This window comes from Salvia miltiorrhiza, unplaced genomic scaffold, assembly GCF_028751815.1.
Source record: "Salvia miltiorrhiza cultivar Shanhuang (shh) unplaced genomic scaffold, IMPLAD_Smil_shh fragScaff_scaffold_173, whole genome shotgun sequence".
Taxonomy (NCBI): domain Eukaryota; kingdom Viridiplantae; phylum Streptophyta; class Magnoliopsida; order Lamiales; family Lamiaceae; genus Salvia; species Salvia miltiorrhiza.
Window position 1 is genome coordinate 889,116 of NW_026651437.1, and position 9,677 is coordinate 898,792.

Genomic DNA, 9,677 nt, shown 5'->3' on the forward strand with positions numbered 1-9,677 from the left:
GATATCTTTCGTTCTTACGTTGTGTCCATTTCTGGCCTTGGACCATTTCTTGGATTCATAAGTGTTATCGATAATTGAAGCAGCCCCACTTCTTCACTTATATAGGTGATCTCCTAAAAAGAGTATCCTGCCATACTCCACCTATTGAGGCTATAGGAATCATTAAAAGCTTTTGACGGCTTACCCTTTACCACAAGCTGCAGGCTTTTGCACTTGAGCAGCTATGAGAATGGATTTTGAAAGTTTCAAGTGCTCAACTTGAACTTCCATAATTTAGTTGTCTCATTGAACCATGTTCTTGGGATCTCCAGTCATCATGGTTGAGTTACCACTATGAAAGTTCTTAATGTGTGAATTTTAATCCCATTTCCCTTATTGCGTTATACAATTGATCACGATTAATACCTTTAGTAAACGGATCCGCAATATTGTCTTTTGACTTTACATAGTCAATGCACATTATTCCTGTAGTGATCCATTGTCTAACGGTATTATGTCTTCGACGAATATGTCGAGATTTACCGTTATACAAACTATTCTTTGCTCTCCCTATGGCAGCCATGCTGGAGGCAAAGGTTTTTCCCAACAGGGAATATCTTCTAAGAAGTTTCTTAACCATTCGGCTTCTTCGCCGGCTTTGTCTAAAGCAATAAATTTCGATTCCATTGTAGATCGGGCTATACAAGTTTGCTTAGAAGACTTCCATGATATTGCTCCTCCACCAATGGTAAATACAAACCCACTTGTGGATTTAGAGTCTTTAGTGTCGGATATCCAATTGGCATCACAATACCCTTCCAAAACTGTCGGATATCTCGAATAGTGTATACTATGAGATATTGTGTGTTTTAAGTATCTCAACACTCTTATCAATGCGGTCCAATGATCCTTTCCAGGATTACTTGTAAACCGACTCAATTTGCTAATAGAATATGCTATGTCCGGCCTTGTACAATTTGATAAGTACATTAGGCTTCCAATAATTCTAGCATAGTCCGATTGTGATACGGGTTCTCCTCGATTTTTGGCTAAGTGTATACTTAAGTCAACAGGTGTTTTAGTCGGAGGTAGATCGAAAGCTTTGAATTTCTTAAGCACATTCTCAACATAGTGAGATTGTGATAAGACTATTCCTTCGGGTGTTCTAAGGATCTTAATTCCTAGAATCACATCAACTAATCCCATATCTTTCATGTCAAAGTTCTTCTTTAACATTTCCTTAGTTTCTACGATGATTTTATTATTGCTACCCATAATTAGCATATCATCAACGTAGAGACAGACAATGACAAAGTTGTCGGATGTTCCTTTGATGTACACACATTTATCACATTCATTGATTTTGAATCCATTTGACATCATTGCTTGGTCAAATTTCTCATGCCATTGTTTGGGAGCTTGTTTAAGTCCATATAAAGACTTGACAAGTTTACAAACTTTGTTTTCTTGGCCGGGAATCACGAACCCCTCGGGTTGTTCCATATATATTTCATCTTCTAAACCTCCATTTAGAAATGCCGTTTTTACATCCATTTGGTGTATCTCAAGATTGTACAATGCGGCTATAGCAAGTAGCATTCTAATGGATGTAATTCGAGTGACTGGAGAGTATGTATCAAAGTAATCATACCCTTCATTTTGTTTGTAGCCTTTAACTACCAAACGTGCCTTATACTTATCAATAGATCCATCGGCTTTATATTTCTTCTTAAGAATCCACTTGCAACCCAAAGGTTTATTTCCCGGAGGAAGATCAACAATATGCCAAGTGTGATTGGATAAGATTGACTCGATTTCACTATTGATAGCTTCACGTCATAGATCGGCATCAGGACCAGACAGTGCTTCCTTGATTGTCTTTGGTTCGTCTTCTAAAGTATAAACTACGAAATTCGGACCAAAGGTTTTCGCAGTTTTTGTTCGCTTTCCGCGTCTTGGTTGCGGTGTTGGTTCACGTGTTGGTCCGTTATCCTTAAGCGAAATTTCATCATAAGTTCTCTTTTTCGAACTTGTTTCATTCTTCTCTTTCTTAGGGAATATAGTTTCAAAAAATATGGCGTTTCTTGATTCTATAATTATTCCCTCATTTATATCGGGTACTTCCGATTTATGTACCAAGAATCGGTACGCACTACTATTGTTTGCATATCCTATGAAGATGCAATCAACAGTTTTTGGTCCTATTTTTACTTGTTTGGGTTTTGGTACTTCAACTTTTGCTAAGCACCCCCACACTTTTGTATATTTATAGGACGGCTTCCTTCCTTTCCATAATTCATATGGAGTTTTATCTTGTTTCTTTTGGGGTAATTTATTCAAAATTTTATTAGCCGAAAGAATAGCTTCCCCCCACATGTTATGTGATAGGCCTGAGCTTATCAACATAGCATTCATCATTTTTTTCAATGTTCTATTCTTTCGTTCTGCAACACCATTTGATTGTGGAGAATAAGGCGCAGTCGTTTGATGAATAATGCCATTTTCACGACAAAATTCCTCAAAAGGTGCAACGTACTCGCCACCTCGATCACTTCGAATCATTTTGATCTTGGTGTTAAGTTGATTCTCAACTTCATTTTTGTATGTTTTGAAAGATTCGAATGTTTCGTCTTTGCTTCTCAAAAGATACACATAGCAAAATCTTGTGCAATCGTCTATAAATGTTATAAAATAATTCTTTCCACCTCTTGTTTGCACAAGTTTTAAATCACATAGATCGGTGTGAATCAATTCAAGAGGTTTCGTTGATCGTTCCACTGAATGGAAAGGAGATTTTGCCATTTTAGCTTCAACACAAATTTCACATTTTTTGTGTTGGTCGAAAGTCAATTCTGGCAATAAATCTAAATTCACTAAACGACGTAGTGTGTTTAGGTTAGTATGTTCTAATCTATCATGCCATAAATTAGGAGATTCAACCAAGTAGGTAACTTTGTCCTTTATTTCATTATTACAAAGTACATGGATAGCATTAAGCTTGAAAAGACCATTATCTAAATAGCCTTTTCCTATATAGCGACCATTCTTGGTCATTACAACTTTGCTTGTTTTAAATACTAGTCTAAATCCGGCGTTGCTCAAAGCAGATCCTGAGATCAGGTTTTTTCGGATGTCGGGAACATGCAACACTTTTTGCAGGGTTATCTTGAGTCCCGACGTCATCTTGAGCACAATAGTTCCAGATCCGACGATCTTGGATGAGGCCGAATTGCCCATATACAATTTCTTGTCTCCGGAAAGGACTTCATAGGAGGAGAACATTGCTTTATCTGCGCAGATGTTGTCACAGCCCGCCCTAACTATGGATAGTTAGGCCGAGTGATCCACGACTAGGGATGGGGTTAAAGAAGAAGGGGAAGAAAAGGGGCGTCATTTATAGCCGTAAAACTTACTCATCTTAATAAAACTCGTCATTTTTATTCATTAATACTCAATTGAAAACAGTCTATGAAAGACAACATAAAACTTAATTAATATCATTAATCAAGTTATACATCGTATGAAACCATTCTCTTAAGACTCAAAGTATGACATAACATACTATAACATCAACAACATCTTGCAGCGGAAAGTAGCTAGACATATGTATGAAGACATATTCTAGACAGGTTAACTATTTATTAACAACCCTGGAGACTCCGCTCATTGCAGCACCATCATCACATCAGCTCAACCTGCACATTTAGAAAACATATGCAGGGCTGAGTACAAAAGCACTCAGTGGGCACGTATGCCTAGGTATAAAAATACATGCTTCAAAACTGTAAATTGTCATGCCATCATAAACAGTACAGCAAGGGAGTTTTTCGCTAAAAAGGCCCAAGCTTACTAAGTTCATTTGTGATTCTTAAAGTTCGTCTGATCAGACTAAGTTCTTTTGTAATCTATCATATCTGAAACTGTGTGCCGGAGAGGTGGCCACCTCTCACGGTCACTTGACCGGCCAACCCGCTAGATGACTCACGGTCACTGGTGTACACTAGTCAAGGCAGGATAGCTATCAACTGCTCAGGACCCGAATTCGATTGCATCATTGGCAAAGCCAAAGCAGATAGATATCATACTAAAATTTAAACATTTTATGGCAAGACAATACTTGAAATAACTTTAACTCAAAGATTTTGTCATGAAATAACTTGCTTGAACGTAACATTTAAACTCATTTGATATATATATGAAACTGAAATTAACAGTTAAATCATCTCATGCATTCATTCGTATAAGAGGCCTACGACACGCAGGGGATCTCTATATACGTATAGTAAAAGTAATGCCCACCTCGTTGTGTCTCTGTATCAATGAGTAACGTCACTCTCTCCCTCAAGTCGTTACTTCCCAAAAGGACCTTCATCGTTATGAAGAATTGGTGAGAAGTTATAAAAGAAACCTCGATTAATAATCTAATCTCTTTTATGAAACATTAGTATCTCTAATGTTCATCTCTCTTGATTGTTAATCAATATAACAATTATTATCTCTCGTCATTACTCATTAATTATAACATCCTTATGTTATAATTAGCAGCGCTTCAATTAAAAGAAATATTTAACACATCGAAAAGTCCACTTTCTTAGCAGATCTATTCGCTCTCATCTCGTCTAATTAACCAATTAGAAAGTTAAACTTTCCATTAGGTATGTATTTGAGTCACAGGTCAACAAGAATTGACTATGCTCAAATTCTAATTTCACTAAAAATTTCGACATGACCTATTCATATATAATGTCAGCCACGAGATTTCAACGCGTGAATCTCACTACGTGAACTCGTCTCTCGACTCAAAACTTAACATCTTGACATCTTTTCAACGCAAACCAAACAATTCAAAATCATCAAAACTCTTTATCAGTAAACTATCATTTATACTCGACACCAATTGTTCGAGTGTCAGATACCAACATTTATGTGCGTTAATCATAACTCTCACAACTCACACCATTTAGTCATATCGTATCATCCATCAAAACAAATATAATCAAGTTGTTTTCTAGAAAGTTTTGCTGTTTTTGTGTCATCTTTAAAAATTCACAACAACCAACTCAATCATCATAAACTCTCATACCAATTGATCTCAAAAACTCCATGAAGTGTAGTTCACTCTAAAAATGGTAGTTAACCAAAAAGGTTAAAGGTTTTTGGAGATATTGCTCTTTTAGTGCAGGCTGTCAAAGATTGACAGTTTCTGCCAATTTTGTTTAGGCCATTAGAAACCAAGGCAAACCTTAATAAAATTCCATCAAATTTAATCAGCCAAAACTAAAGGTATCCTTGAAGATTTGGTTAAAATTTCACAAGAGAAAACGTTCATATGATCTGCCAAATAAACAATGAAACTCATACACTTTTACTGTTGGAAAAATATGACAGCAGAACAGGGCATTTTTGAAATAATAAACTGCTCTGTTTCAGAGGTCATAAAAATCGAAATCTTATGTTTTTAGAAAAGTATTGAAGTCTAGTTTCGTTTAAAAAAAACGGTGATGCAAAATCCTTCATGGATTAATAGATATAAACGTTTTTGTGAAGTCTACCAACAGTTGACAGATTCTGTCAAGGATTTTTTTTCAAAATATCTTTAAAATACCAAACATCATCCAAAAGACATGAAATTTTGCAGCGACGAAATACACATATCATAGATAAACATACTAAAATTTCAGAGCCATCAAGCAATGAAAACTCATCGAAACATAAGCTTGAAACTGCTGTAAAATTTTGACAGAATTCCAGTTTTAATTTCGTTCAACAATTATCATCCATAAATTGTAAATCAATTAGCATGCTCATGTGATATCGTAGAACACATATACGCAATAATATTCATTATGCAACGTCCCAAACTTCACGAATTTAAATAATCATACTCTAAAAACTTATACAATTTTCGTGCTTGGAAAAATACGAATTTAATATATATCGATTCTAGCATACCCTTAAGCACAAATATCAAGTCAAAACGATCAAATAAAAATCGAAAGACAAGCTAATATGTGAAAAACGGGGCTGCCCTCATGGGTTTCATATCTACGGTTCGTTCCGTTCTTACTCCCTTCATTAAACATGCTCAACATCTACCCAAGAACAACATACTAAAATTTCACGACGATCCGACGTCGTTTCAAAATAAAGTCGAGAATCGACGTTTTTCGACGTCGACGAAAATCGAAAAGAAAACCATCAAAACGTAGGTAGAGATCTTACCTACTTAGATACGTGATCGAAAAGATGATCGGCGCTCGTCTCGGTGCTCAAATCGGAGGTCAAAAGCTTAAATGGTATTAACGTTGAATATAGTGTGTGTTTTGGGTGTTGTGTGTGTGAGTTTGTGTGTTGTGCGTGAGTTTAGAGTGTTTGGTTGTAGCAGCCAACACTTTAATAGGGAAAGGGGCTTTGGGAGGTTTGGGGGTGGTTAGGGGTAGGGTAGGTTAGATATTTAAGATATTAACCCGTTAGTCGTTAAATATCTCGTCTCGTCTCATTTTAACAACTAACAACCCATACTCTTTGTTACTCGCCCTCTCAACCTCTACTCACTTTCATTGCACTCGTAATTCTATATAAATATAGAAAACACAAGCTCGTTCTCGAAATTCTGATAAACGAGCTCATTTCGTTTATCGAGAAATCCCGATTTACTATTCACTCGTCGTCCAAAAATAAAAACTTTCATTATTGGACTCGTATCGAAAAACTAAGAATATTTCTCGACGACGTGCACGTAAGATTTTGAAAGTCGACAAAAAGACGAAATAGCAGTATTTTACTATTTATCGTCAAAAAGTCAAAATTTTGAAAAACGTCTTAACGGACTCAGATCTCACTTCCGAGTTCATCGTTCTCATTCAAATAATTATCTCGAATTATTCAAATACTCAAACTCAAATACGGATATAAAATCCCACATCATTCTCACATCATCGAAAGAACATCTCAACATCTTAAAAAAAATAACAAGAAAACTTCATATAACTCCTCATCTCTTTACAAAGTAAATCAAACAAGGGATCTAAACCCTAATTACTCAAACTCAAGCAATTAACACGTCATCAAAAGCCCGGGTATTACATACCCTCCCCCTTAAAAATAAATTTTGTCCCGAAATTTGTACCTCTTGTAAATGTTTCAGGTACTTCTCTCACATCTTATCCTCAAGCTCTCTTTCCACTTCTTTCTAACTATCATATCTCCATTAGACCTTATCCAATGCAATCGACTTATTACTCAATTGCCAAATTTTATGATCTAGCATCATCTGAGGTCTCTCTTCATAACTCAAGTCTGGTTCTAAGATCATTTCTTCTTAGTAAACCACATGGTTTGGGTTGAAAATATATATCCTCTCAAATGTGACACGTGAAACACGTTATGCACATTTCCAAAGCTAAGTGGCAAAGCCAACCTATACGCTATTGAACCTATCTTTTGCAATATCTCGTAAGGACTTATAACTCTGGGTCTAACCTGTCCTTTAACTCCAAATCTATTCATCCCCTTTGAGGGTAAAACCTTTAAGAAAACTTTGTCTCCTATCTCGAAACTTTGTCTCACATCTAATAGGCAAACTCAAGTAGTGGCAACACATTCTCCCGATGTACTCCTCTATCAAGGATAGTAGTTCTTATCATATCTTCTATCGTCTGCTATGCTAAAATTCATCCTTGTACCCAACTCTTTCTGTAACTCATCCAAAAACGTGATGTAATAAAAAAAAATTATTTTTCTCTCAGGTGATCTACACCGGTACTCAATGCAATCTTATAATCTCACGAACGTACAATTGTGCTAACTTATCTGGTCCATACGCGATTAGGATCGGTATGAAATGGGCAGATTTTGTTAGTCGATCTACAATCACCCAAATTGTTGTATTTCCTCTTTGACTTTTGGGTAAAGCTGTCACAAAATCCATCTCTATGTGATCCCATTTCCACTTGGGAATCTCCAACGATTTTAACTTCCCATAGGGTCGTTGGTGTAATGCTTTCACTTACTGACAAGCTAAGCATCGCTCTACAAACAAAGCTATGTCTCATTTCATTCCGTCCCACAAAAATCTATTTTTCACAACCTGATACATCTTTGTGCCTCCTGGGTGGGCGGTGTAAGGCGTGTCATGAGTCTCACTCATGATCGTATTCTTAAGTTCATCATCGCGGGGAATGCATCTTCTCCCCTCAAATAAGATAGCATTGTCTGATGTTTTTTTTTTTTTTGTAACTCTTGAGATCTCCTGCTCTTATCCTTTCTCGTAACTTGTTCATTGTCTCATCTTTCCTTGTGCTTCAATCACCATTTTCCTCAAACTAGGCATCGTCGCAACAATACTCGCTATCGTCTCTGGTGGTTTTATCATCTCTATCCTCATCTTGTCAAAGTCCTTTATAAGCTCATCCTCTCTCGTGAGAAGACATCCTAACTTTGACGAGACCTTTCGGCTCAATGCATCGGCTACTACATTGGCCTTGCCAGGGTGATAATTAATGTCGCAGTTAACATCCTTTACTAATTCGAGCCATCTCCTTTGCCTCATGTTAATATCCTTATGCTCGAAAAAGTATTTCAAAGTTTTGTGGTTCGTGAAAATCTCACATCTAACTCCGTAGAGATGATGTCTCCAAATTTTCAGGGCATTCACAACGGCTGCAAGCTCTAAATCATACGTTGGATAATTTATCTCGTGGGGTCTAAGTTATCGTGATGCATAGACTATAACTCTTTCTTCTTGCATCAAAACACATCCTAGCCCACTCTCTAACGCATCTGCGTAGATGGTATACTCTTTATCCATTTCTAGGACTATCAGCACTGGTGCTGTAGTCAATTTCCTTTAAGCTCTTAAAAACTCTTTTCACACTCCTCTTTCCAATTGTATTTAGCTTATTTTCTAAGTAATTGTGTCATCGGTCTTGCTATCGTGGAAAATCCTTCAATAAACCTCTGATAGTATCCTGCTAAGCCTAAAAAGTTGAGAATCTTGTTAGGCGTAGTTGGTGATCTCCACTCATGTACAGCTTGTACCTTGACGGGGTCAACTTTAATTCCTTCAGATGATATAAAATGTCCTAGTAAAGTTACTTTGTTCAACCAAAACTCGCACTTGGTGAATTTGGCAAAAAGCTTCTCAACTCTTAGTGTTTCCAACATCGTTTTCAAATGTTTTGGAGCTCCTGCTCATTCTTCGAATAGATGAGAATATCATCTATGAAAACTAGGACAAATTTATCCAGTTATTGATGAAAACTCAATTCATGTGATCCATGAAAACTACTGGTGCCTTCGTCAAACCGAATGGCATAACTATGAACTCATAGTGCTCATACCTCATTTGAAAAGCTGTCTTAGGTATATCATTCTGTCAAAATTTGAACTGGTGGTAATATGATCTCAAGTCAACTTTCAAGAAAAATGCGCTCCTCGTAATTGATCAAACAAGTCATCTATCCTCGGCAAAGGATATTTGTTCTTGAGTGTCAATTTATTCAGCTCTCGATAATCTATGCACATTCTCAACGTGCCATCCTTCTTTTTGACAAAAAGGACTGGTGCTCCCCACAGGGATACACTATGTCTAATAAAACCTAACTCGAGCAATTCTTGTAGCTGAATCTTCAGCTCTTGTAGCTCCTTAGGCGCCATTCTATAGGGTGCCTTCGACACTGGTGCTGATCCAGGTTCTA

At 36.8% G+C, this 9,677-nt stretch overlaps 1 long non-coding RNA gene across 1 annotated transcript; it reads right to left on the reverse strand.

The window, feature by feature from the left end:
- Window positions 1–3,448: 3,448 nt before the first annotated feature.
- On the reverse strand, window positions 3,449–6,333 carry LOC131002711 (uncharacterized). Its single transcript, XR_009094384.1, has 3 exons — window positions 6,202–6,333; window positions 4,279–4,345; window positions 3,449–3,674 (listed from the first exon to the last, which is right to left on the reverse strand). It is a non-coding gene; the product is annotated as an uncharacterized LOC131002711 (long non-coding RNA).
- Window positions 6,334–9,677: the final 3,344 nt, after the last annotated feature.